The following is a 24,606-nucleotide window of genomic DNA, read 5'->3' as shown; positions in this document are numbered from 1 at the left end:
AAAAGTGGAGCCTGACACTGATCGAGTGACAAACAGAGCTTCTGTGCAAGAACTAGCTCAGACCCACAAGGAGCTTAAAACACATGTGGGAGCAGAACATACATAATAGATAAAATAAAATAAAAACACCCAAGTCCAAATGGTGAACAGTCAGGGAAAGCCCCATCTTGCCTCTTGTTCTATCATGGAAGGGACATAGTTGCTTTAAGCACATGGAAGAGAGACTCCCCTTGTGCTGAACACAGGGAAAGTATCAGCAGGAAGCAGGACTTTATCCAAGCCTGCTGCTGCTGCTGCTAAGTCACGTCAGTTGTGTCTGACTCTGTGTGACCCCAGAGGCGGCAGCCCACCAGGCTCCCCCGTCCCTGGGATTCTCCAGGCAAGAACACTGGAGTGGGTTGCCATTTCCTTTTCCAATGCATGAAAGTGAAAAGTGAAAGTGAAGTTGCTCAGTCGTGTCCAACTCTTAGCGACTCCATGGACTGCAACCAACCAGGCTCCTCTGTCCACGGGATTTTCCAGGCAAGAGTACTGGAGTGGGGTGCCCTTGCCTTCTCTGAGCCTAGAAAAGTACAATTTAAAATTTTATACAGAAGAAGATATCTAACTAGGATGATAAAAGATGTATACTTGGAAAACTACGTAGGACACTGATGAGAGAGATTGACAATGACACAAGCAAAGGGAAAGACGGCTCATGCTCTTGACTTAGAATAATTAATGTTGTTAAAGTGACCATAATACCCAAAGCAGTCTATAGACTCAATGCAATTTCTATCAAAATACCAATGGCATTTTTTACAGAACTATAACGAATAATTCTAGAATTTGTATGGGAACACAGACAACCCCAAATAGGTAAAACGGTCTTGAGAAAAAAGAACAAAACTAGAGGTATCATGATCCCTGATTTTAAACTATTCCACAAAGCTATAATCATCAAAACAGTATGGTACTGGAACAAAAACAGACAGATAGACCAAGGGGACAGAAAAGAGAGGCCAGAAGTGAACCAGCATGTATATGGGCAATTAATCTATGACAAAAGAGGCCAGAATATACAATGGAGGAAAAGACAACCTCTTCAACAAATAGTATCAGGATAAACAACAATGTCCTACTGTATAGCACAGGGAACTATATTCAATATCCCGTGATGAACCATAATGGAAAAGAATATAAAAAAGAGTGTCAGCATTTGTTTTGGGGTTTGCGGGTGTACTTCCCTAGTGGTCCAGTGGTTAAAACTCTGCCCTTCCAAAGCAGGGGGCATGTGTTCAATGCCTGGTTGGGGAACTAAGATCCTATGTGCCATGCAGTGCAGTCAATGAATAAATAAATAAAATAAATTTTATTTTAAACATTTTGGAGGAAATTTTAACAAACAAATAAATGGTATTGGGAAAACCAGACAACTAACTGCAAAAAAATCAAATTATACTACTTTTTCACATCATATAGAAAAATAAATTCAAAATCGATTAAAGACCTGAAACCATAACTTCTAGAAGAAAACATAGGCATTGCATTCTTTGATATCAGTCTTGGTAATTTTTTTTTTTTTTTTGATATGTCTCCTCAGGCAAGGGCAGCAAAAGCAGAAATAAACACACGAGACTATGTTGAACTAAAAAGTGTTTGCACAGCAAAGAAAACTATCAACAAACTGAAAAGGCAGCCTCTTGAATGGGAGAAGATATTTACAAAAGATCCATCCTACAAGATGCTAATATCCAAAATATATATTAAAAAAAAAACTATAATTCAACATCAAAAAACAAGCAACCTGATTAACAAATGGGCAGCAGATCTGGAAAGACAGTTTCCCAAAGAAGACATAAGATGGCCAACAGGCACATGAAAAGACGCTCAACATCACTAATCATCAGGGAAATGCAAACCAAAATCACGATGAGATATCCCCTCACGTCTTTAGTACGGCCAGTATGAAAAAACAACAAGTGAGAGTTGACAAGACGATGTGAAGAAAAGGGAACCTTCCTGCACTGTTAGTGGGGATGTAAATTAGAGCAACGAATATGAAAAACTGTGGAAGTTCCTCAAAAAACTGAAAATGGAACTAGGGTACAGTGAAGAAATTCTGCTCCCGGGTATCCAGCCAAAGAAAGCAAAAACATGAGTTCAGAAAAATACGTGTCCCAATGTTCATTGCAGAATTGTAATTATACAATAGCCAAGATATGAAAGCAACCTAAGTGCCTGTCGTAGACTAATGGCTGAAGAGTTGGTGTGTATATAATACACACACACGCGCGCGCGATGGGACATAAGTCAGCTATAAAAAGAATGAACTGTTGCCACTTGCAACGATAGGAATGGACTAAAGGGCGTTATGCTAAGTGAAATAGGTCAGATAAAGACAAATACTGAATGATCTCATTTATATGTGGAATCTAAAACCTACAACAAATGAACAAACAGAATAGAACAGGAACAGAGGCATGGATATTGGAGAAGGCAATGGCACCCCACTCCAGTACTCTTGCCTGGAAAATCCCATGGATGGAGGAGGCTGGTGGGCTGCAGTCCATGGGGTCGCTGAGGGTTGGACACGACTGAGTGACTGCGCTTTCACTTTTCACTTTCCTGCACTGGAGAAGGAAATGGCAACCCACTCCAGTGTTCTTGCCTGGAGAATCCCTGCTGTCTATGGGGTCGCACAGAGTCGGACACGACTGAAGTGACTTAGCAGCAGCAGCAGCAGAGTCATGGATACGGAGAACAGGAGGTTGTTAGAAGAAGGAGATTGGGGGGTGAGGGAAACAGGTGAGTGAGATTAAGAGATACAAACTCCTGGTTGCAAAACAAATGAGTCACGAGTATGAAACGTACAGTGTGGGGAAGATAGTCAATAATTATGTAATATCTTTGTATGGTGACATATCATAACTAGATTCATCATGGTGATCATTTTCAAATGTACAGATAGCAAAACACTACGTTGTATAATAGGAGCTAACATACTGCTTATAGACAGTTATACTTCATAAACCAAAAGTCACAGGAAAACAGACCAGATTTGTGATTTCCAGAAGCAAGGGAAGGGAGACGGGGAAATTACATGAAAAAAGTCAAAAGGTGCAACTTCCAGATATAAGATAAATAAGTACTGGGGATATAATAAACAACATGATAAAGCATAATTAACACTGCTGTGTGTTATATTTGAAAGTTGTTAAGAGTAAATCTGAAGAGTTCTCATCACAGGGAAAAAATGCTTTTTTCTATTTCTTTAATTTTATATCTTTACAAGATGCTGCATGTTCACTAAACTTTTTGCAATCATTATTTCATGATGTAAGTCAAACCATCATGCTGTATACCTTAAATTTACACAGTGCTATATGTCAACTTATTTCAATAAAACTGGAAGAAAAAAACTTGATTGTTTTAGAACTGTAAAAATACACACTCACATATACTCTGATGTGATAGTAACAAATTTAAACATAATGGAGACTGCCAATGTGTTAACTGTGCCAAAAGAGGAATCTGTTTTATGCTGATCTCAGTGTCTTTATTAATATACTTATGTAAATAATCTGTAATAATGTACCAAGAATAAAAATGAAATGACGTTTATCCCTAATATGCAGTTTAAAATATCATCAGTTGTTTTAAAACTTTGAGTAAATAAGTGTCAGGAATGAGCACTGAGAGTTTTGAGTTTCTTCTTATTTATATCACTGAACGTTTCACAATATTATATTTGGAAATTATTTTCTACGAACAGCAAAAATTAAAAGTGGTTGAGAAAGCTGTTTATTAACACATCCAAAATTAAACAGTCACCAAAAGGATTATGACTTGTTCTTATATATTTTACAAGCTTTGACTTTGAAGTGGCAATTTCCTACGCCTCTACTCTCAAGCATCTGGTAGACTTTACATAAGTGTAGCCTGAGATTGCAAACAAGTTGTGAAATTTTCATCATTTGTAAAAACTTAACAAACTTTTCTTGATACCAAAACAACAACAACAACAAACTCAGAAATAAACAGTGTCCGTACTTCCCTGGTGGCCCAGGGCTAAGATCCGTCTCACAGTGCAGGGAAGCGAGTTTGCTCCCTGGTGGGGGAAGTAAGATCCTACACGCGGAGGAGCGACTAAGCCCGAGTGCCACATCTGCTGGGCCTCCAGGCTGCAACTAGAGAGCCGGTGCACCACAATGAGGGTCCTCACGACGCAACGAAGACCCAACACAGCCAAACAAGTCAGTAAAAAATAAGTATTTTTTTAAAAGGGAAAAAAGAAATAAATAGTATTCTGATTCAGTCAGTATTATTGTTTTTCTTAAGAAACAAAATCAATCCTGGCAATCTTACATGAAATTTGTAAAGAAATATTTACCGCACGAATGCTGGAGGCTCACAAAGTAACAGGGAGATGATGAAATTTACCTTGGGAACAATCAAAAGCAAAGGAAATTCAGGAGGGTGAGACAATAGGAACCAAGCAGAAAGTCCATGGCACACAACTGTCTCTGGGATCACCTCCAACTATCAACGGCCTGTGATACTTGCTCCAGATTCACATTCCCAAGGGAAAGCATGCTGCGGCTAAGTCCTGTGATTCTATTCAGGTAACAAGGGGCATATGGCTCCTTCGATTTCCATAGCGATAATCACCAACTCCCACAGCTATACACAATAGAGACACCTCAGGAGAGGTGAGGTAGTAATAGAAAGTATAGAGGGTTGGACAGTTATCCACTACAGATGGTGAGGCTGATAAAAGACTGACACTGTTAACCATAACTCCCAAGTTCAAGGCTGTAATTTCATCAGACTCAACTAATACCTAGATCTTGGTCTCAGGTACCATGAGACAGGCTTCATGGAGAAAAGACTGATTTTTCAGGGACAGCAGCAGGTTAGATATAAGACAGGTCAAGAGGAGGATTGCCCCTGTGTATGTGGGACGCCAGGAAAACAATTCCTGCACGTTCTCTGTCTACATAAAATTTTTGACTAGAAAATGAATCACAAAATTCATAAGCACAGATAGAATTTATCAGTATATGATCACACATAGGATATATCACTAAATGCTCAGATGAACTGATAGAGAAGTTATTTAACTATGTGCTGACTCTTCAAACACTACACGTGGGATTTCTTCCTGGGTGTCCCTTCCTGTTCTTTATTGTCAAAAGCACTATCCTTGGCTAAATTTATATCTCTTATCGTGAAAGAAAAGGTAACAAGACTATTACTCACAATGCTATGGCTCTTCAGAACCCGTTCTTACTGAAATAATACAGATATTCCTGCCTCTGCACGTCTCTAATACTATTTACTCATGATGCTGCATCACCCATTAAGCAGCCTGTGAGTGCAGACCCAGTCAAAGGTTGTTACTGTCCTTTGTGCGTCATCTTCACGAAGCCTAAAGTATGCAGGGAAACATAAACGATCTGTTTTCTGGACATGTTAAATTTCCCATTCTGAATTTTATAGCCTAAACGTAGAAAAACGTCTTCCAACCGTGGCATCTCTAGAACTCCCAAGGCCTTAATCACTGTGTTCCTGGAATTTACTCTTTCAATGACCGGACCCTGCCTTCCACGCACCACCAACACAGAGAAGACGCACGAGGGGCTCATGGGTGGGGTGAGAAGATCAGTGCCGTTTGTGCGAGAAATGTGTATCCCCAAGCATGGCTTAAGGCTCACCTGGAGGGTAGGAAATGACAGAGAAGCTCATTGGCGTTGCGGAGCGTGTAATGAAGAATTCACTTCACCAAAAGAGAGGACCGGCCTTTACCCTGGCTTCCTGGGAGGTGATCTCCCAGCCTCTGGTACGTCCTGCCCAATGGGACGTCTTCACTGGCCACTGACAGTCTAACGGTGTGATCCTTAATGGAGGCTTTGGGCCATGTGCTCCGATCCGAGAGGAACTAGAGGCTAAAGGCATTACCCCAACTTCCACAAAGGCTGGAGACTAAAGGTCAGTCATGTGGGCAGGAGATGCTTGAGCCCCCGTAGAACGCTGGACCCCCAAAGCTCAGGCATCCTGGGTCAGCAGTCTCCCTGTAAATCGCCGCACACTGTGGCTGGAAGGAGGCCATGCTGCCCGTGACTCCACAGGGAAACCAGAGCTCTGCCTTTGGACTCCTCCTGGGCCCTATCCTTCGTGCCTCTTCCCTTCACTGACTTTAATTTGGATCATTTCCTTGTAATAAACCGTAACCATGAATCTAGCAGTCTTCTGTGAATTGTGAGCCCCTCTATTGAATGATCAAATCTGAGGGTGATTTTGTGAGCACCTCCCAAACTTGCAGTTGGTATCAGAAGGGAGGGGAGGCTTGTGGGGGCTGTTGTCTCAGACTGTGCAGTTTAACTATCTGGTTACAGAGCAAGCATGATCTCACTATGATCTGGGGAATTTGCTTCATTTCTCCCCAGGCTGCACCACCAGCCTCCTGGGTCCCATGTCTTGTGCTTTTGTGATTTTTCCCTTCATTTTGCTGGAGCAGAAGCATCAGTGTTTTTGGAAGAGACAAATTCCTCGACTCCTGGATTGTCTGAAAACTTTCACAGTCTACACTCACTATCATTTAAGATGGCTGATTTGGTTGTATGTAAAGTTCTGCACTGGGAATGATTTTCCTTCAGAATATCGAAGGCTTTGCACCGTTGTCTTCTGGCTTCCAGTGCTGCCGATGAGAAACCTGATGAATTCTTGATTCCCAATTCTTTGTATATTATTTTGTTTCTTCTTTGGAAGAATTTGGGGATTTTTATCACACAGGTTCTTGCAACTTTGTGATTCTAGATCTTGATGTAGAATTCCTCATTTATTGGTCTCAATACATGGAGGTCCCTTGCAATCTGAAAATTAATGTCCTTCAGTTCTGGAAAAAATTTTTTCTTCTTTCATTTCTTTAAATTTCTCTTCTATCTTGTTTCTTTCTGGGACTTCTATTTTTCCAATTAAAGGTTCTTATCTTTTTTGGTATCATGAACCCCTTTTCTCAATAAAATTTTTAAACACATAAAACACATAGGATTACAAAGGAAAACATTTATGCTGAAATACAATTAATAAAACATCAAGGAATATATTTGTCATATATTATTAAAAAAAAAAAAACCACAGGCCTGAAATGGAGTCAGTTATGCTAGGCCATGCCACCAAACCAAGACTTAATACCTAATTTAATTGACGTGTCAGTCTCCCCCACAAATGTAGTCTTAGCTGATCAGTCAGCAATTTTCTGGTCAGCACCAGTGAGGTCATATGGACCTTCTTCATCCCCCAAAGAAAGATGAGGTATCCCACCTTATAAGATCCCTTTTTTCCCAAAAGGGAGATGATCTAATAAAACCTTTTTTTTTTTTTTCCTATTTACAGCTTCCTGTCCTGTCTCTAAAAACGTTCCCTCTCTGTCGCCCCTTGGAGCCTCCCTGTATTTGCTAGTCAGGATGCTGCCGACTCACGACTGGTTCAACAAAGCCAATCAGCTCTTCAAATTTTACTCAGTTGAATTTTGTTCTTGAATCACAGCTATATGTGTGCTTAAAAAAAAAGAAAAAAAAATCTAGCTCTAAGTTAGTAATTACTGTTAATTTTAAAAGTAGTAACGAGTGCACAAGCTAATTTCAAAATGTCCGAAACAATTGTTACATGATTTGAAAATATCTCACTTCTCTTGGTGACAAGGTGGTGAAACGCCTACATTTTGCTGCTTACATTAATAACAGAAGGAAATGCTTTCTGAGGAAATGAGGACAAAGACAAACCCTTAATGATATCCATTCCAGGAAAAAAAAATTAAACATTTTTAAGAATCAGAGGGTGAGAAATAATTTTCCACCTCACAGTATGGGTTTGGAGGATTAAATGTGAGTTACCTAGTATGAAAGCAAAAGGAAGATTTATAGATGCTAGTCTGGGATGGTTCAGTGAAGGAGAGCAGCCGGCTGATGCCCTGAAGAGCTGCTTTAAAGAGAAAATACTGAACAAAGGAAAATTATTTGTATAAAACTGCAACGAGCAAAGGACTTGGGTGCCTGCAGCGCAGAAAGCCTGGCTCTGACAGTGGGAGTTAGCTGCAAAGTAGGGATTTACTGCAGGTTGCCGAGCAAGGGAGTAGGAGACAAGCTTCAGATTCATTCCAACTTGGTCTTTGAACCAAGCGTTTTTCAAAAAGAAAGAACAAAGGGGTTGGGGCCAATTATCATCTCGTGCCATTTTTCTCATGGTTCTTAATCACAGTTTTGGGAGTGAGGGCGTCTCTGGTTTACGACTCTGACCAGATGGTCCATGGCTCCGAGGATCCAGGATCTCATCTTGCTCTGGAGAAACAACCTGAGTTTGCACATTAATGATGACATCTATTAAGATAAGAGCAATTCTACTACATTAATGATGTTATCGACTACAGCAGCTTTAGTTATCTGACTCCAGTTGATCAGTGTTTATTTTAAACTGGATTGTGGTCTGAGGGAAAAGAAAGGGAATGGAGTTTTGGATAGAGAGGTTAATCAAGCACTTGGTAAGGGAACTTGCTTTTAGAGGGAGTTGATTTCGAAACCTCTTTTAAAATGGGGATAAGAAAAACAAAGGGCTTCCCCGTGGCATAGTGGTAAAGAATCTGCCTGCCAATGCAGGAGACACAAGAGACGTGGGTTTGATCCTTGGGTTGGGAAGATCCCCTGGAGAATGAAAAGGCAACCCACTCCAGTATTCTTGTCTGGGAAATCCCATGGACAGAGGAGCCTGGTGGGCTACAGTCCGGGGGGGGGGGAGGTCACAAAGAGTAGGGACACTACTGATGCAACTGAACACACATACACAAGAAAAACAAAATGGTATTTAGCTTTGTTTTAGGTTATGGAAAGACCTCTACCCTGGAAAAGCCTAAACGTATAGCCGCACCAGATTTTGTAATTTCAAATAGTCCGTGGAATCCTTGAAACCAACCTGTAAATTCTTAGCCCAATGCATTCTAAGGGCTATGCTTGACCTTCAGGTTAAGAATCTCTGACTGGGTGTTAATGAGAACCTAAAGGGTGGAGTTTATTTGATCAGGATTATAAACACTTTTCAAGAACAAAGTTAAGCCAAACACAAAGGATCCAAGTAGAAATTGCTAAAATCAGGAGTTGAAGCTGAGAGGAAAATAGCAACTCTCCCAGGGTGTCATGGAGATGCTTGAGGAGTATCTCTTCAATTGGACACTGTTTATATTTAAATTGCAATGCTTTTGCTTTTTTTGGTTTAAGAAAGACCCACGCCTTGAAAACTGTTACTGGTTCTAAAACACAGAATGATCCTGAGGCTAGGAGAAGAGAACAGTGAGAGGTTAAATTCAACTATTCCTGTAGGAAAATCCCAACATTTCCATTCAGTACTTGTGGCTTCAGTAAAGAGGGTCATTGAAAATAAATAGATGATTGCATTTGACAGTAGATCCTAACTGATTAGGACCTCAATTAAGTAACGGAGTAATTACCATTGCCTGGGGAGCTGGAGCTGGACTGTCATGACACAGAATTAAAGCATGATAGCAGAAGAAAAGAATCCTGAAGAATGTGGCTTTTGTGTTTGAGATGTTTTGACAAGCTTATTGTCTTAATATTTCATGAATATTGATAAAATACTGGTGGGAAGGAAGAAATTCAGAGTCAAGACCTAGTTAAGACCCCAGATAACATAAGGAGGCCCCCTTCATGGAAAAATTACTGGATGAGTTTTCGTGTGTGTCATGCTCTCTAGCAGAGGAGCCAGCAAACTTTATAATGTATAGAGTCTAAGAAAAAGATTTTTCCCACATTGCAGTTTCTGCTTTTGTAAAAGAGGGATACCTAAAGAATCTCAGGTCTATGGATGACCTTGAGAAAGTCACCTACTCAGTCTTCAGGCAAGATCCCCAGAGAAGCAACTCTGACATCCTTTGATGATCCATTCAGTTCCAATCAATCCACTGAGATTCTGGAACCATAGGGAGTTAGTATTCATATTGACTTGGTGCCTTCAAAAGATGTGCCAGTGGCAGTCAGCTCTGCCCACGGGCTTCACTCTGATCCAGTCACTGCCTCATGCAGCCGCTGGTCTTTTCTTTGTGACTCTAGACTGAACTAAGAGTTTGGCCCTTGCACTTGGCTCTTTTGAATACCCCCAGGCCTCCTTATGTTATCTGGGGTCTTAACTAGGTCTTGACTCTGAATTTCTTCCTTCCCACCAGTATCCCCTCAGCTCACACCATTTCAACGCCTACCAGCCTGACTTCTGGTTGCCAGCCGCTGCCTCTTTGTAGGAGGACCCTCTCCAGCTAACAGGGCCTGCTCTGCTCAAGCTTGCAGCAGGCTGGAAGTGCCAAGGAGGTAATGGTTCCAGGAGCACTCATAGGAGTGGCTGACAAACGTTCTAGCAACCTTACTTTTGGGTAGGCCCCGTCTGAGACACATACTGTCTTCCAGAGCCCCCGGGGATGTTAAGCTCCAGTTGTCTATACATTAGTAACTTGCTTGATAAAGGACACCCTTCTCTTCCTTATCTCACTTGCCCATCTCCCTACTTGAGTTTCCTTGGATTCGCTCCCAAATAAACTACTGCATACAGACTCCTGTCTCAATGCTTGTTTCTGGGGAAGCAAGACTAACATAAGAATCTCAAATTGACCATGTCCAGAACGATTCCTTTCTTTTCTTTTTTAATCGAAGTAGAGCTGATTTACAATGCTGTGCTAGTTTGAGTGCACAGCAGTGGTTGCTTCTTATACATATTGTTTTTCCAATTCTTCCCCATGACAGGTAATTACAGTACTTTGCATACAGTTTCCTGTGCCATACGGTAGGTCCTTGTTTATTAGATATATAATAGCCCATGTCTGCTAATTCCAAACTCCTAATTGATCCCTCTCCTTTGCCCTTAGGTAACCGTAAGTTTGTTTTCTGTGTCTGTGAGTTTATTTCTGTTCTGTAAACGAGTTCGTTTGTATCATCTTTTAGATTCCACATACAAGTGATCTCATATGGTATTTGTCTTTCTCTGTCTGGCTTACTTCACTCAGTGCGGTGATCTCCAGGCCCATCCACGTTGCTGCAAATGGCTCTATCAGATTGATTCTTAACTCTCCTTTGTCCCTCTGTCCTCAACTCACACATTCTCACACCTAGAATATTTCTTAGTCTTCCCCCACCTGAAGCTCCAACCATCACCCTCACTGGACAGCCTACAAACCTAGAAGCCATCCTGAGCTCTGCTGTTAACCTCAGATCTATATCCAACTGATCGACAAGACCCACTGGCTCTGCCTCCAAGGTTAAACCCCAAACTTGACTGCTTCTTCCCAGCTTCACTGCCATACACCTAATCCAGGTTTTGGGGTCCCACCCCTCCCTGCTACAATTGCGCCTACTGTTTCCCCACCTAACACGCTGCAGCCAGAGTGATCTTTGAAAGAGTAAATAAATCCTGTTACTCTCCTGCTTACAGCCCTCAAATAGCTCCCATTGCTACTGGAACAAATGTGAAACTCAGAGGCCAGAGGCTGCCTCTCCTTGTCTTCCAGCACATTCTCTCTCACGCCTTGGTATGTCTCCTTCCCACTGCACGCCTGCACCCAGAGAACTCTAATCTTGGGCTGTTGTATTTGCTGTTCCCTACATCTGGAGTGCTCCCTGCGTGTATTATATTTCATCCTTGTGCATGCTGTGTCATACCACTGAGATCCCTCTTCAGAAGTGAAGGACTTTTTCCCCAGCTGCCGAAAGTGTTTCCTTCCGGCAGACGGCCCTCAGCTGTCAGCCCCTTTGGGAGTTACCTCGGCCAAAGGGAGCTGCCTCTCCCAGGGTCATGTTTCCTTTATGGAACAGCCCGCATTTAATGACTGATGGGACGCAGAGGCACAAAGGCCTGCCTCCCTGATCCCAACTCAAGGCAGCTCTGAAAGGCCATCTCAGCCCCAGGGCCCCCGTGGGGTTGGCTGGGGCCTTCAGTGGGACAGCATCTGGCTCAGCCCGCCACCCCGCCTCCCCCACCCAGTGCTGCTTCTTTCCATTCCATTCCATGGGTGTCCATCCCAAGAGCACACCCTCATCAACACTGTGTCTGCTAATCTCAGTCTGCAACCCAGCTGGCAGCACATCACTGAAACATGAGCCCAGAACCATGCTTTCAGGCCTCGCAGGTAGTGCTAGCAGTTAGCCTGCCTGCCAGTGCAGGTAGACTTAAGAGACGGGGTTCGATCCCCGGGTGGGGAAGATCCCCCGGAGGAGGGCATGGCAACACACTCCAATATTCTTGCCTGGAGAATCCCATGGACAGAGGAGCCTGGCGGGCTGCAGGGTCACACAGAGTCAGACACAACTGAAGTGACTTAGCACACATGTATGCATCATGTCTTCAGAGGCCTGACCATCCAATCTCTCCCAGTACTGAATGAATAAGTACAGATCAATACTCATGAAACCAGTACAGAATAATGTTCCACAGCAGTAAACGTCAAGAGGGGGTGCAAAGTAATGGTGTGGAGAGAGATCACAGAAGAGGGACTTTGGGGAGGCAAGATGGCTGAGCAAAGCTTCATGGAAGGACAGGCACTTACCACCATCCTGGTGAACTCTTGAGTTGACATGTCTAGAGTCTGGATTCTTCCCTCCTCTCCTCCAGCTAGACTCTGGACGAGAATGATTTCAATCCTGCCCTTCAACAGGGATGACTTGATGGGCACTTGAATGGCACTGGTTCCTGATAGATCAAGTCATCGATGACCACATCAAAGGCATCTTGATGGTAACATCATAGCTTTCACTACCCTGTTAGGGGAAGTGATAAAAGGGACTTTTATCCATTTTATGAAGGGCTTTTTTTTTTTTGCATGTTGGCATCAGAATGCTAGGATCATATGAGCAAAGCAGGTTTATGCATTGGTGAAAAAACCGGCTGCCTTTGCCCTTCTCCAGCAAAACACTGTGTGTGTGTGTGTGTGCTCAGTCTCTCTGTCATGTCCAACTCTCTGTCATTCCATGGACTGTAGCCCACCAGCCTCCTTGGTCCACGGGATTCTCCAGACAAGAATACTGGAATGGGTTGCCATTTCCTACTCCAGGCGATCTTCCCCACCCAGGGACTGAACCCACATCTCTTGTGTCTCCTGCACTGGTGGGAGGATTCTCTACCACTGAACCATCTGGCAATGCTAATTCCAAATTCAATTCTTCTTCTTACATAGCACACTTCCCGGCCACTTCTCTGTAGCATTAATTGGTGTATACTGAAAAACGCAAACTCATTTCAATACCAGCCTGAGCAAAACAAAAGAAGGGCACATCAACCGTGAGATAATAAGTCTGCAGATGAACTAGTGGGTGTTTTTCTTCTTTTTTTTTTTTTTTTAAATCAGCCACGAATATGTATAACACTCAATCAGTGAAAAGTACTTATTGACTATCTATGGGTCCAACATTTTCTTTGATCAACCACTAACTTGTATACTAATCAGTCAGTGACAAGTATCTGTTTGCTATCTCTGTGTTGGGTATCCTTGCTCTCCTCCATTACCACTGACAACTGAAGATACACTGAGTAAATATTGATGTCTGGCAGATTGATTACACGATTAGCCTAATTGAGATGAATAAGTAAAATTTATGCTTCATGTAAATTGACTAAGCATTATTGTCTCCTATTTTAGTGGACTCATGTTTATAACCTGGCACAGAATATGCTGAAAAGGCAAGGAATCCACTCTAGTTTTTAATATGTGGTTCTTGTGCCCTGATGCTGGGAAGGATTGAAGGCAGGAGGAGAAGAGGATGACAGAGGATGAGATGCTTGGACGGTATCACCGACTAGATGAACATGAGTTTAAGCAAGCTCCAGGAGTTGGTGATGGACAGGGAAGCCTGGCGTGCTGCAGTCCATGGGGTTGCAAAGAGTCGGACATGACTGAGCAACTGAACTGAACTGAACTTGTGCCCTACCCTACCCTATGGCCCTGATGCCATGTGATGTTTAGAGAATGTGAGACCTGAGTTCAGTCGGGTCTTCTGTAGAAAATGAAAATGGGCCATTGCTCCAAGAAGGGCTGGCCAAGAGCACTCCCATATGTATGCAATGGGTCTGGCTGCAGAGTACACTATTGTCAGCTAAACTTGGAAATTTGCTTTAACCAGGGCAAAAGCAGAAGCCTCCAACCCAGCTGCTCTAGCAGTTGCAACAGAAGGGCAGCCACGTGGCCCTTGGCTCAAAAGTGCTTCCAAATTGTTGCTGGCAGAGCTGACCACCTGGACCACAGGCCAAGGAACGCATTATCTCCCATATGTGCTAAAGCAAATGAATTACTAATAACGTGGCTGGATTTCTGATCTCAGAGTGCTTTCTCCAGCGCTCTAGCCCTGCCACAGTGTAAAAAGATTTCAGAGCATTAAGAACTATATTTTTTCCAAATAACATTTCCTTTCCACAAATTAAAACTACTGAGCATTTGTTTCAACAGGTTTTGAATGTTGGCCCAGTCTGCCATTAAGGTGCATATGCATAGCTCTGCTTCAAGAGAGGTGCCCTGAGGTCTCTCTTCACAGACTTGTCAGCTGCCTAGCCCAGAACGTAAACAGGGAAGAGACAGGTGTCCAGGGGACACTAATTTGCGTTTCTCTGATTACTAGTGAGACTGAGCTTCTTTTTATGTGAGAATTACCATGTGTATCCTTTGTGTAAAGCCCTAAGCCTTGTCCAAGAAACAGAACATGCCTCTGTAAAGTAAGATAGCTACAGTTTCTCAAGTATAGATGAAAGACAAAAAAAATGAGCTAAAGTTGTTGCTGGAGTTGGACTGGTATAGCATATGCATTTGGGGACTTGCTGCTGCTGCTGCTGCTGCTGCTAAGTCGCTTCAGTCATGTCCGACTCTGTGCGACCCCATAGACGGCAGCCCACCAAGCTCCCCCGTCCCTGGGATTCTCCAGGCAAGGACACTGGAGTGGGTTGCCATTTCCTTCTCTAATGCATGAAGGTGAAAAGTGAAAGTGAAGTCGCTCAGTCGTGTCCAACTCTTAGCGATCCCATGGACTGCAGCGTACCAGGCTCCTCTATCCATGGGATTTTCCAGACAAGAGTACTGGAGTGGGGTGCCATTGCCTTCTCCAGGGACTTGTTACAGAAGTAATATTCTAAAGGTTGCATGGATACAGATGAATTCAAACTTGAACAGAAGATAAATCTGTAGAGAGCATTTCTCACAGACAACTCCGATCTAGAATATGAAAATCCAGATCTAGAGGCAGATTTATTTAGTGATTATTTGCTTACAGATAGTTTTACCAAAGGGGTCTCATAATATAGGGCTTCCCTGATAGCTCAGTGGGTAAAGAACCCTCCTGCAAGGCAGGAGACACAGAAAACAAGGGTTCAATCCCTGGGTCAGGAAAATCCCCTGGAGGAGGAAATGGCAACTCGCTTCAGTATTGGAAAATCCCATGGACAGAGGAGCCTGGTGGGTTACAATCCATGGGGTAGCAGTATTGGCTCCACTGTGTGTATTTAAAATAGAATCCCAATTTAGAACACACAGTGTTAAGAATGTATCTGATATATCTGATACATAAACAGGTTTCCTAAAATATTTGCTTTTCTTAGAGGTAAAGCTGTTGCATTTTTAAAGAGGCCCATGGAGATGGGAAATGATACAGGGTATCTTTTCCACTTTTCTCTCCCCTTTTCAAACTATAATAGAAATGGATAAAGGGTTAATGTCCTGCCTTCTGGTAGGCACAGAATTACTGCTGGGATCAACCTGAGTGTGATCCACCCTGGTTCCCCAAACTGCTGACAGCTCCACCCTGAATTCTCCAGGATGCACACCTAGTCAGCATGTGGCTTCCTAGTCTTGGTTAATGATGGTCAGATCCTCTCCGCAACAAAGCTTCTCTACCCAGGCTGTGCCTGAAGTTCATGGTCACCCCTGGAATCTCAGAAGCATGATATAGAAACAATCTGAACCTGAATCCCAGTTGCATAATTTTCCTCCAAGGCCCTCCCTGTTATCCACAGACAGGGTCCTCAATTGCTCTCTAACTCCCTGCATGCATGTATGCTATGTCGCTTCAGCTGTGTTCTATTCTTTGCCACCCTATACACTGTAGCCCGCCAGGCTCCTGTCCAGGGGATTCTCCAGGCAAGAACAATGGAGTGGGTTGCCATGCCCTCCTCCAGGACATCTCCCCTCCGAGGGATTGAACTCCCATCTCTTTCATCTCCTGCACTGGCAGGCACGCACTTCCCTTGTGGCTCAGCTGGTAAAGAATCCACCTGTGATGCGGGAAACCTAGGTTCAATCCTTGGGTTGGGAAGATCCCCTGGAGAAGGGCTACTCACTCCAGTATTCTGGCCTGGAGAACTCCATGGACTGTATAGTCCCTGAGGTCACAAAGAGTTGGACACGACTGAGCAACTTTAACTTCATTCTTTACCGCTAATTCCTCCTGGGAAGCCCTCTAGCTCCCTGACTGCCTCAGAAATGTGGCCCCACAGACCTCTGTGCTGGTCTCTGTACTTTCCTGGGGTAGTAGCCACTTTATCTTGGAAATGAAAGCCCTGGACATGAACTTGACCATCAAGAATTGTGTCAGTACCTGAAGTTAGGGGCTTCCCTGGTGGCTCAGAGGTTAAAGCGTCTACCTGCAATGCAGGAGACCTGGGTTCAATCCCTGGGTTGGGAAGATCTGCTGGAGAAGGAAATGGCAACTCGCTCCAGTATTCTTGCCTGGAGAATCCCATGGACGGAGGAGCCTGGTGGGCTACAGTCCACGGGGTCGCAGAGAGTCGGACACGACTAAGCGACTTCACTTTCATCTGAAGTTGGACAGGTTCTCTGTTACCAGGGGGAAGGTCTGCAGGCAGGTTTTAACCCTTCCACATACATATCATTCTCCTGAAAAGAAGGAGCCATGGCTTCCAGGGACCCAGCGGTATGATAATTTCTAGAACTTTTCAGGTCATGAAATAAATTCTCTCATTTAAAAGTGACATTAAAAAGAAATAAAAGTGACATATAGAATAGCCTTCCCTAGGTTTCTCCTCTGATTTTCTAGAATTTGTTTAAATTGTCTTTTATTGAGGAGGGCAAATACTTCTATAGCCTGAAAAATGTTTGTTCATCCACTTCTTTAATCATCTCTTTCTGTATTCTATTTTTGTTAATCTTCACAATTTAAAATTTTTGGCTCTTTAATATCCCTGATTTGAAGTGTGAGCTCAATTAATTTTTTTACTTATTGATCTCTAGCCCCACAGATATCATTATTTTAAGAATATCTCTTCATTGTTTTGTTTGATTTCTTCATAGTCCAGATTTTATGTTTCTTTCAGAATCTATTCCATTTCTATTTTGTTCTGTTGGTCTAGGCTTACGTTTCAGAATCAATCCCCAAGATTCTATTTTGACTCTTTCCATGTTACAATAAAATCGATGTTCAGGTAAAATTTGTTCTCTTTCACTGTTCCTTTTATAAGCATTCTCTTTATTTTCCCAGATGAATTTTACACTTATTATATGAAGTTCTGAAAAATATGCAATTCGAATTTTAATTGGAATAGAGTTAAAACTGATTTACAATTGGAGAGAATTAGTATCTTTACAGCATTTCCTCCTCCTTGAAAGAACATGGTGTTTTACCCCAACTGCTTGGATGATTCATTTATATTTTTGCCTAATTTTAGGAGCACTAGACTATTTTAATTGTATTTTCTTTTTACATCTGATATTGAAGTTTGAAGATGGCTCTCATAATCAGACATATTAATGAACTTTTAAGTAGTCCTTACTAATGTTTGTGTTGACTTCTTTGGGTATATTAGGAATGCATTTTTGCCAGTTGAAATAATCTTTTTATTTCTTTTCCTAGGATTTTAAGCTCTCCTAGGCCTTTCTTACCAGGTCTCATGGTTTTAACAACCAGCTCTATGCAGAGGAAAAGATGAAGGCTGATTGTTAAGGACCAATTATTTAACATAATGGGATCCTGAAGAGAAAAATGACCCAGAAGTCAAGGGAAGGATAATTTCAAGGTAGGAGATTTGACCCCAAAATTCCACCTCTCAGAATCTCCCTTAAAATAACTAAAAACATGGACAATATTTTGATGTGTGAGGCTGTTCAGAGTACTACTTATCAAAGTCAAAATTGGAAAAACAACCTAAATGAATTATAAATAGGAAATAGTTAAAATACGACACTCCATGTGATAGAACTACATGTGAGCATTAAAAATAATGCAAGAAGTGTTTAATCACTTAAGAAAATGGTCATGAATTGTTTATTTAAAAGACAAGACATGAACTCTATATAATGTGATCCCAGTAATGTAAACTGCAAATATAAATATGCATGCACAGAAGAAAGATATGTTACTTGCGGTTTTCTCCAGGTTCTGGCATGGTGACACATTTTCTACAATGAGCATATGTTACTTCATGATGAAAAAGAATTCTACTGTAGACCTAATGGTTGTGCCCCACCCCCCAAATCCAAATGCTGCAGTCTAACCCCCAACGTGATGGTTTTTGGAGGTGGAGCTGTTAGCAGATCATTCGGCCATGAGGCTGGAGCCCTTATGAATACGAGGAATGCCCTTAGTAGAAGAGACACCAGAGGAATAATGATCTAATTCTCTCCATCACCTGAGGACATAGAAAGAAGACAGGTTCCTGCAAACCAGAAAGTGTAGCCTCACTAGAAACCAGATCCACCAGTGTCTTGATCTTGGACTTCCCAACCTCTATGCTGTGAGAAATAAATGTTTGTTGTTTAAGCTACTCAGTCTCTGGTATATTTGTTAGAGCAGCCCAAATGGACTAAGACAAACACCATATTTTTTTTAGTAATACAAAAAGTAGAGGCTTCCCAGATGGTGCAGTGGTAAAGAATCTGCCTGCCAATGCAGGAGATGCAAGAGAAGTGGCTTTGATTCCTGGGTTGGGAAGATCCCCTGGAGAAGGAAATGGAAACCCACTGCAGTATCCTTGCTTAGAAAATCCCACAGATAGAGAAGCCTGGTGGGCTACAGTCTAGTTGGTCGCATAGAGTCGGACATGACTGAACACAACACACACACACACATGCACAAAAAGTAGAAGAGTGAGGAATAGACAGTCAAGGGATAAGAAGAAAACAGACCCCAGGATTTAGCCATTAGAGTTAAGTCACTAGCATTTCGGTCAGGTGCTATGGGCATGAAGGAGAAAGTCCTGTGCCCTTGATTAAGCACCTAAACTCTGATTAAGCACCTAAATCTTATGAGGCTGAAAACCCTCTGGACCTGCTAGGGGCAATTTTATTCTTAGGGGCAGGGTAGGTGTGATAGATTCAAGATGGCTGCACATACTCTGCTTCTCCTCCAACTGACATCACCCCTTAAACCTGGGTTGGCTTTCCGTGTCTTCCTTCCTCAGTAGGGACCTCCCTGGTGGCTCAGATGGTAAAGTGTCTGTCTACAATGCAGGAGACCCAGGTTCAATCCCTGGGTTGGGAAGATCCCCTGGAGAAGGAAATGGCAATCCACTCCAGTACTATTGCCTGGAAAATCCCATGGACAGAGGAGCCTGATAGGCTACAGTCCATGGGGTGGCAAAGAGTCAGACACGACTGAGTGACTTCACTTTCACTTTCCTCAGTAGAGTGCAGTGGAAGTGACATTCTGGAACCTCCAGAGTTTAAATCATGAGCAGCCGTTAGTTTCCACCAGGTCTCTTAGAATTCTGAGGGAGCCCTGAGGAGCTGAGAGAGAAGTCCAACTATCCTGCTGTAGCGGGGGCCTCCTCAGCCCCAACCCGAGGCATGATGGGCCCTTCCCTCCGTGGTGCCAGCCTGCATTAAGCCAGTGGCTGCTCCCCCACACCTCTCTGCCCAGGGCCGCGCCTAGTCCACCAGGCTGGCCCACCCCTGCCACCCACCCGCTGTCCAAGCAGGCAGGCGGGAACTCCTCTCTTGGGGCGCCAGATCTGGGGCCACCTCATCAGTCATGGGCTGGCTTGGGGGGCCAGTGGCAGGCTGAGCCCTGGGCGCCTGTGACGTCTGACAGGGATACCTTTCAACGGTCTCTATGTGGCTACCATGATCTCCACTGCCTGCGTACCTCGCTCCTGTGAGGAAGGACAAGGATGCCGGAGCGGCTGGGTACTTCTTCAGACCCGCCTCTTTCTGGAGTCTCACCTTTCTGCTCCAGGTGCAGTGGCAGGGAGGTGAACACGAGCTGTAGTGGCCCTGCTCCATCACTGGTTGGTGCCACAGTGCGCCCCTCCCCCAAGCAAGCGACCGTTAGTGAGTAACTGTTAGCCACGACCCTTAGTGGTCCTGCTCCACCATTGGCCGGTGCCACAGTGGCCCCGCCCCCTCCCTCGTATATAAAAGGAGCCCAATTGGCCTGAACGGAGGTGGTTTTATGAGATGCTAGTCTGCCGTTTTCTCAGTCAGCTAGCTTTCAATTAAAGCTAAATGACTAAAGCTAAATTTAGCTAAAGCTAAAATGACTTCCAATTAAAGTCATTATTCCTTGTTCTTTTTTTTTTTAATTTTATTTTATTTTTAAACTTTACATGATTGTATTAGTTTTGCCAAATATCAAAATGAATCCGCCACAGGTATACATGTGTTCCCCATCCTGAACCCTCCTCCCTCCTCCCTCCCCATACCCTCCCTCTGGGTCGTCCCAGTGCACTAGCCCCAAGCATCCAGTATCGTGCATTGAACCTGGACTGGCAACTCGTTTCATACATGATATTTTACATGTTTCAATGCCATTCTCCCAAATCTTCCCACCCTCTCCCTCTCCCACAGCAATCCCACTGCTGGGTATACACACTGAGGAAACCAGAAGGGAAAGAGACACGTGTACCCCAATGTTCATCGCAGCACTGTTTATAATAGCCAGGACATGGAAGCAACCTAGATGCCCATCAGCAGATGAATGGATAAGAAAGCTGTGGTACATATACACAATGGAGTATTACTCAGCCATTAAAAAGAATACATTTGAATCAGTTCTAATGAGGTGGATGAAACTGGAGCCTATTATACAGAGTGAAGTAAGCCAGAAAGAAAAACACCAATACAGTATACTAACGCATATATATGGAATTTAGAAAGATGGTAACAATAACCCTGTGTACAAGACAGCAAAAGAGACACTGATGTATTCCTTGTTCTTGCAACTCATCACCCTACATCTCGGCCTGTCCTGCGGTAAGCAGAACGAGCTTGGGCTCAAGTAACACTGTCACTCCTATGATGGGAGAAGTCTCCTGTGGGGCTCCACTCAACAGTGCCAGCTGAACCCAGCCTTTCAACCATCTCTGCTAAGGCAACAGATGTGCAAGAAAAGCCATCCTGGACCCCTTCAACCCCATTCCCACCATACCTCTTCTGCTGCTGCTGCTGCTGCTAAGTCGCTTCAGTTGTGTCCGACTCTGCGCGACCCCATAGACGGCAGCCCACCAGGCTCCCCCATCCCTGGGATTCTCCAGGCAAGAACATTGGAGTGGGCTGCCATTTCCTTCTCCGATGCATGAAAGCGAAAAGTGAAAGTGAAGTCGCTCAGTCGTGTCCGACTCTTAGCGACCCCATGGACTGCAGCCTACCAGGCTCCTCCATCCATGGGATTTTCCAGGCAAGAGTACTGGAGTGGGTTGCCATTGCCTTCTCCGATACCTCTTCTAGTGATTACTAAATGACCTCTACAGATAACACAGAAAATGGAAGAATCACCCCGCCACACCCTGCTCGAATTCCTGACACATATTTGGGAAATATTATGTTGTTTCAAGCTAGTACATTTGGGTTAGCTTTTTATGCAGCAATAGATAACTGAACAGTGGGATGTATCTATTTTTGTAAGAGTTGTTCTTTATTTGGGTAGAAAAGTTGCTGGGCTTCTTTTCTTGGTGAGTTTCTTTCTGGCATCTATAGGAATCATGTACCTTGGGTACTTCTGGTACCTCTTGTAAGAATTCTAATTTTCACAAGCTTCAGCCTCTTAAATCATCCCTTAAAATTTCTCCCAGGAAAATCTCCATGCCTTTCTTCTACAGTGACTATCTGCTAGTGGCTTTATGTGAATTGAAATTAGATAGTAATCAAAAGATTTGAATGAGGGCAGAAAGGTGCTCTGGAAAGGAAGGTGCCACATGAAAATGCCTGGAGAAATTTCCCAGCACTGGCAGCGTGCTGGCCCCAGTCAGGACGGTGAGGCTGGATCAAGGGGTGGTTAGGGTTCTGGAACAAGCTCTCTCATTGTCCCCATTGTAGAGACCTGCTCTGTGTTTGGATTGTTTTTACCGCTCCTCTCCCCGCCACCTGCAATGAATTCCCTAAAAGGTATGACGTGCACCTCTGGTCATTGAGTTGTTAGAGTCCAGTGGGTCCCCAGCTGTCATCTAATCCCACCCCCTCATTTTACAAAAGAGGACACGTAGGTCTGAAATGGATGGAGGTATTCTAGATTATAGTTTGTAACAGGCAGAGAAGTGGCAAAGAGCCCAATCTGCTGACACCAGACATGCACAAGTGTGTCTGTTTTTATGTTTGTGTGTCCAAGTTCTCACACACCCTTACATACTGTCAGTACATGATGAGAAATGGTGCATGCGTGCATGCTGGGTTGGGTCCAACTCTTTGTGACCCCGTGGACTGTAGCCCGCCAGGCTCTATCCATGGGATTCTCCAGGCAAGGATACTGGAGTGGGTTGTCATTTCCTCCTCCAGGGGATCTTCCTGCCCCAGGGATCAAACTTGCGTCTCTTGTGTCTCCTGCACTGGCAGGCATATTCTTTATCACTGAGCCACCTGGAAAGCCCCGAGAAGAAATGGGAAGATAATAAATCTTCATTTTTAGCACACAATCAGTAGGTTCATCGCCTGCTGGTTTACTAACTTCCCCTACCAACAATAAATATAAGGTTCTTCCTCACAATTGCTTATCAATAGGCAGAGACTTATTTGACTAGAGTCAGGTGGGCCTGAATAGAACCAAGTCTTAAGGGGAAAGGGGAAACTTCAGAGCTGGTGGGAAAGAAGAACCCCCTCTTCTTGCCACCCTCCAGAATCTGGGCAGTGGAGGCCCTGCCTCTGCAGCTTGGCCCTGCCCTGGTAGCACCTGTTATTTTAAGGCTTTTGGAACTGCTATCAGGACATTGTGTTTGCTGGGAACATGCTCTGAAAAAAATCTTGCTCTGGGTACATGTCTTCTGTCAACCATATGTTGTTTTCTCTTTTCAGTTTCCGAATATGAATGTGCAGCTCTTTGTGTGAACTAACAAAGAGTTACAGATGGAAAGATTCAATAGGTAATATTTACAACCAGGCTAATTTTCTTAATGGAGCTGCTGCAAGAATTTCCTTTTTGAAACTCTTCTGGTGGTTTATCTTTACAGAGCTTGTCATCTATTTCAAGCTTTTGTTCACCCTAAGTCCATGACTGAGACCGGAAAAAAATTAGCAACACTTTATACTCCCGGTCTTTCAAATTCTCTATGAGATTTTAGATTGAGCAGCAAGAGGTACTGAATTTTTATTGACAGCTATCTCTAAGAGGTGTACTTTTTTACTCAGAATACTTCAGTATGCTTCCAAGTTGAGGCCTAAGATGGTTCATGCATGCTGTTTTTAAAACTTAAGTGATTCTGAGATAATATAACCATTTCAAACATGTCAAATGCTTATGGCCCAGAAACTAGGTGAACTCTTCTCCGTTGCCTGCTCCTTCCCCCACACGCTGTGTTGATGGGAAATGACAGGTTTATCCTCTTTGTTCAGACCTTGTTTATTTTGCGGCACTTTGTTGTCTCTTTGTTCAGATCTTGTTTGGTTTTGCAGCACAAGCATTTTGTTTTACGTTCCAGACAGCATCTGGTACAAAATCTCAGCCGGTGTCTGTGTTACCTGGGCAAAGGAGACTGTGCGAGCGCCCTTGGAAGCCCGTAAATTCACTCTGCAAACATTACCATAACCAGCTCTCTGGGGCTTCCTTGGGGATGCACCATTCTGGAAATAAATCTGAATAAAAAGAATAAAATAAAGAACTTACAGTTGTCTAAGGCAATGATCTTGAAAGTGTGAAGAAAGTGAAAGCTCAGTCATGTCCGACTCTTTGCAACCCTATGGGCTGTATGTAGCCCACCAGGCTCCCCTGTTCATGGAATTCTCCAGGCAAGAACACTGGAGAAGGTTGCCATTCCCTCCTCCAGGGGATCTTCCCAACCCGGGGATCAAACTCAGCTCGCCTGCATTGCAGGCAGATTCTTTACCATCTGAGCCACCCAAGGCAATGATCTTAGCTAAATTTAATACCAAAGAAAAGACTAGTGAAATAAAGACTGTAATTATTTTGGCCTTCCTTATTTATTGAGAGTTTCTCAACTGTGGTCACCTGAGAAGTTCTCTCTTACCAAACCCTGTGAGTCTTCACTGATAAAGTAAGTTAACAAACCTGTTTGGCTCAGCAAAAGCAATGTTCTTATGATTTATCATTTTACACCAGCACATATACGCACAGGTGGACTCAGTAGACCCTGCTTCATTTCGCAAACACGCAAGTAAAGCGACTTCATCTAAACTGTTTAGAATGCAACACTGTGAAAAGA

The 24,606-nt window shown here is 43.4% G+C and overlaps 2 long non-coding RNA genes across 3 annotated transcripts in view; one reads left to right on the top strand and one right to left on the bottom strand.

Annotated features, from left to right (window-relative positions):
- LOC139179324 (uncharacterized) overlaps positions 1-20,217 on the bottom strand; it is a 65,731-nt gene extending 45,514 nt beyond the window's left edge. For both annotated transcript variants that reach the window (XR_011563701.1, XR_011563703.1), the window contains exons 1-2: positions 20,106-20,217; positions 12,578-12,788 (exon numbers count right to left, since the gene is read on the bottom strand). This is a non-coding gene — a long non-coding RNA (uncharacterized lncRNA). The remainder of the gene's footprint in view (positions 1-12,577; positions 12,789-20,105) is intronic.
- Positions 20,134-24,111, top strand: LOC139179326 (uncharacterized). Its single transcript, XR_011563706.1, has 3 exons — positions 20,134-20,247; positions 23,243-23,310; positions 23,866-24,111. It is a non-coding gene; the product is annotated as an uncharacterized lncRNA (long non-coding RNA).
- Positions 24,112-24,606: the final 495 nt, after the last annotated feature.

The sequence above is a fragment of the Bos indicus genome, chromosome 24 (genome assembly GCF_029378745.1).
Source record: "Bos indicus isolate NIAB-ARS_2022 breed Sahiwal x Tharparkar chromosome 24, NIAB-ARS_B.indTharparkar_mat_pri_1.0, whole genome shotgun sequence".
In the NCBI taxonomy this organism is placed as follows: Eukaryota; Metazoa; Chordata; class Mammalia; order Artiodactyla; family Bovidae; genus Bos; species Bos indicus.
The sequence above is the reverse complement of the archived record's forward strand: the minus strand, read 5'-3'. Positions and strand labels throughout refer to the sequence as shown.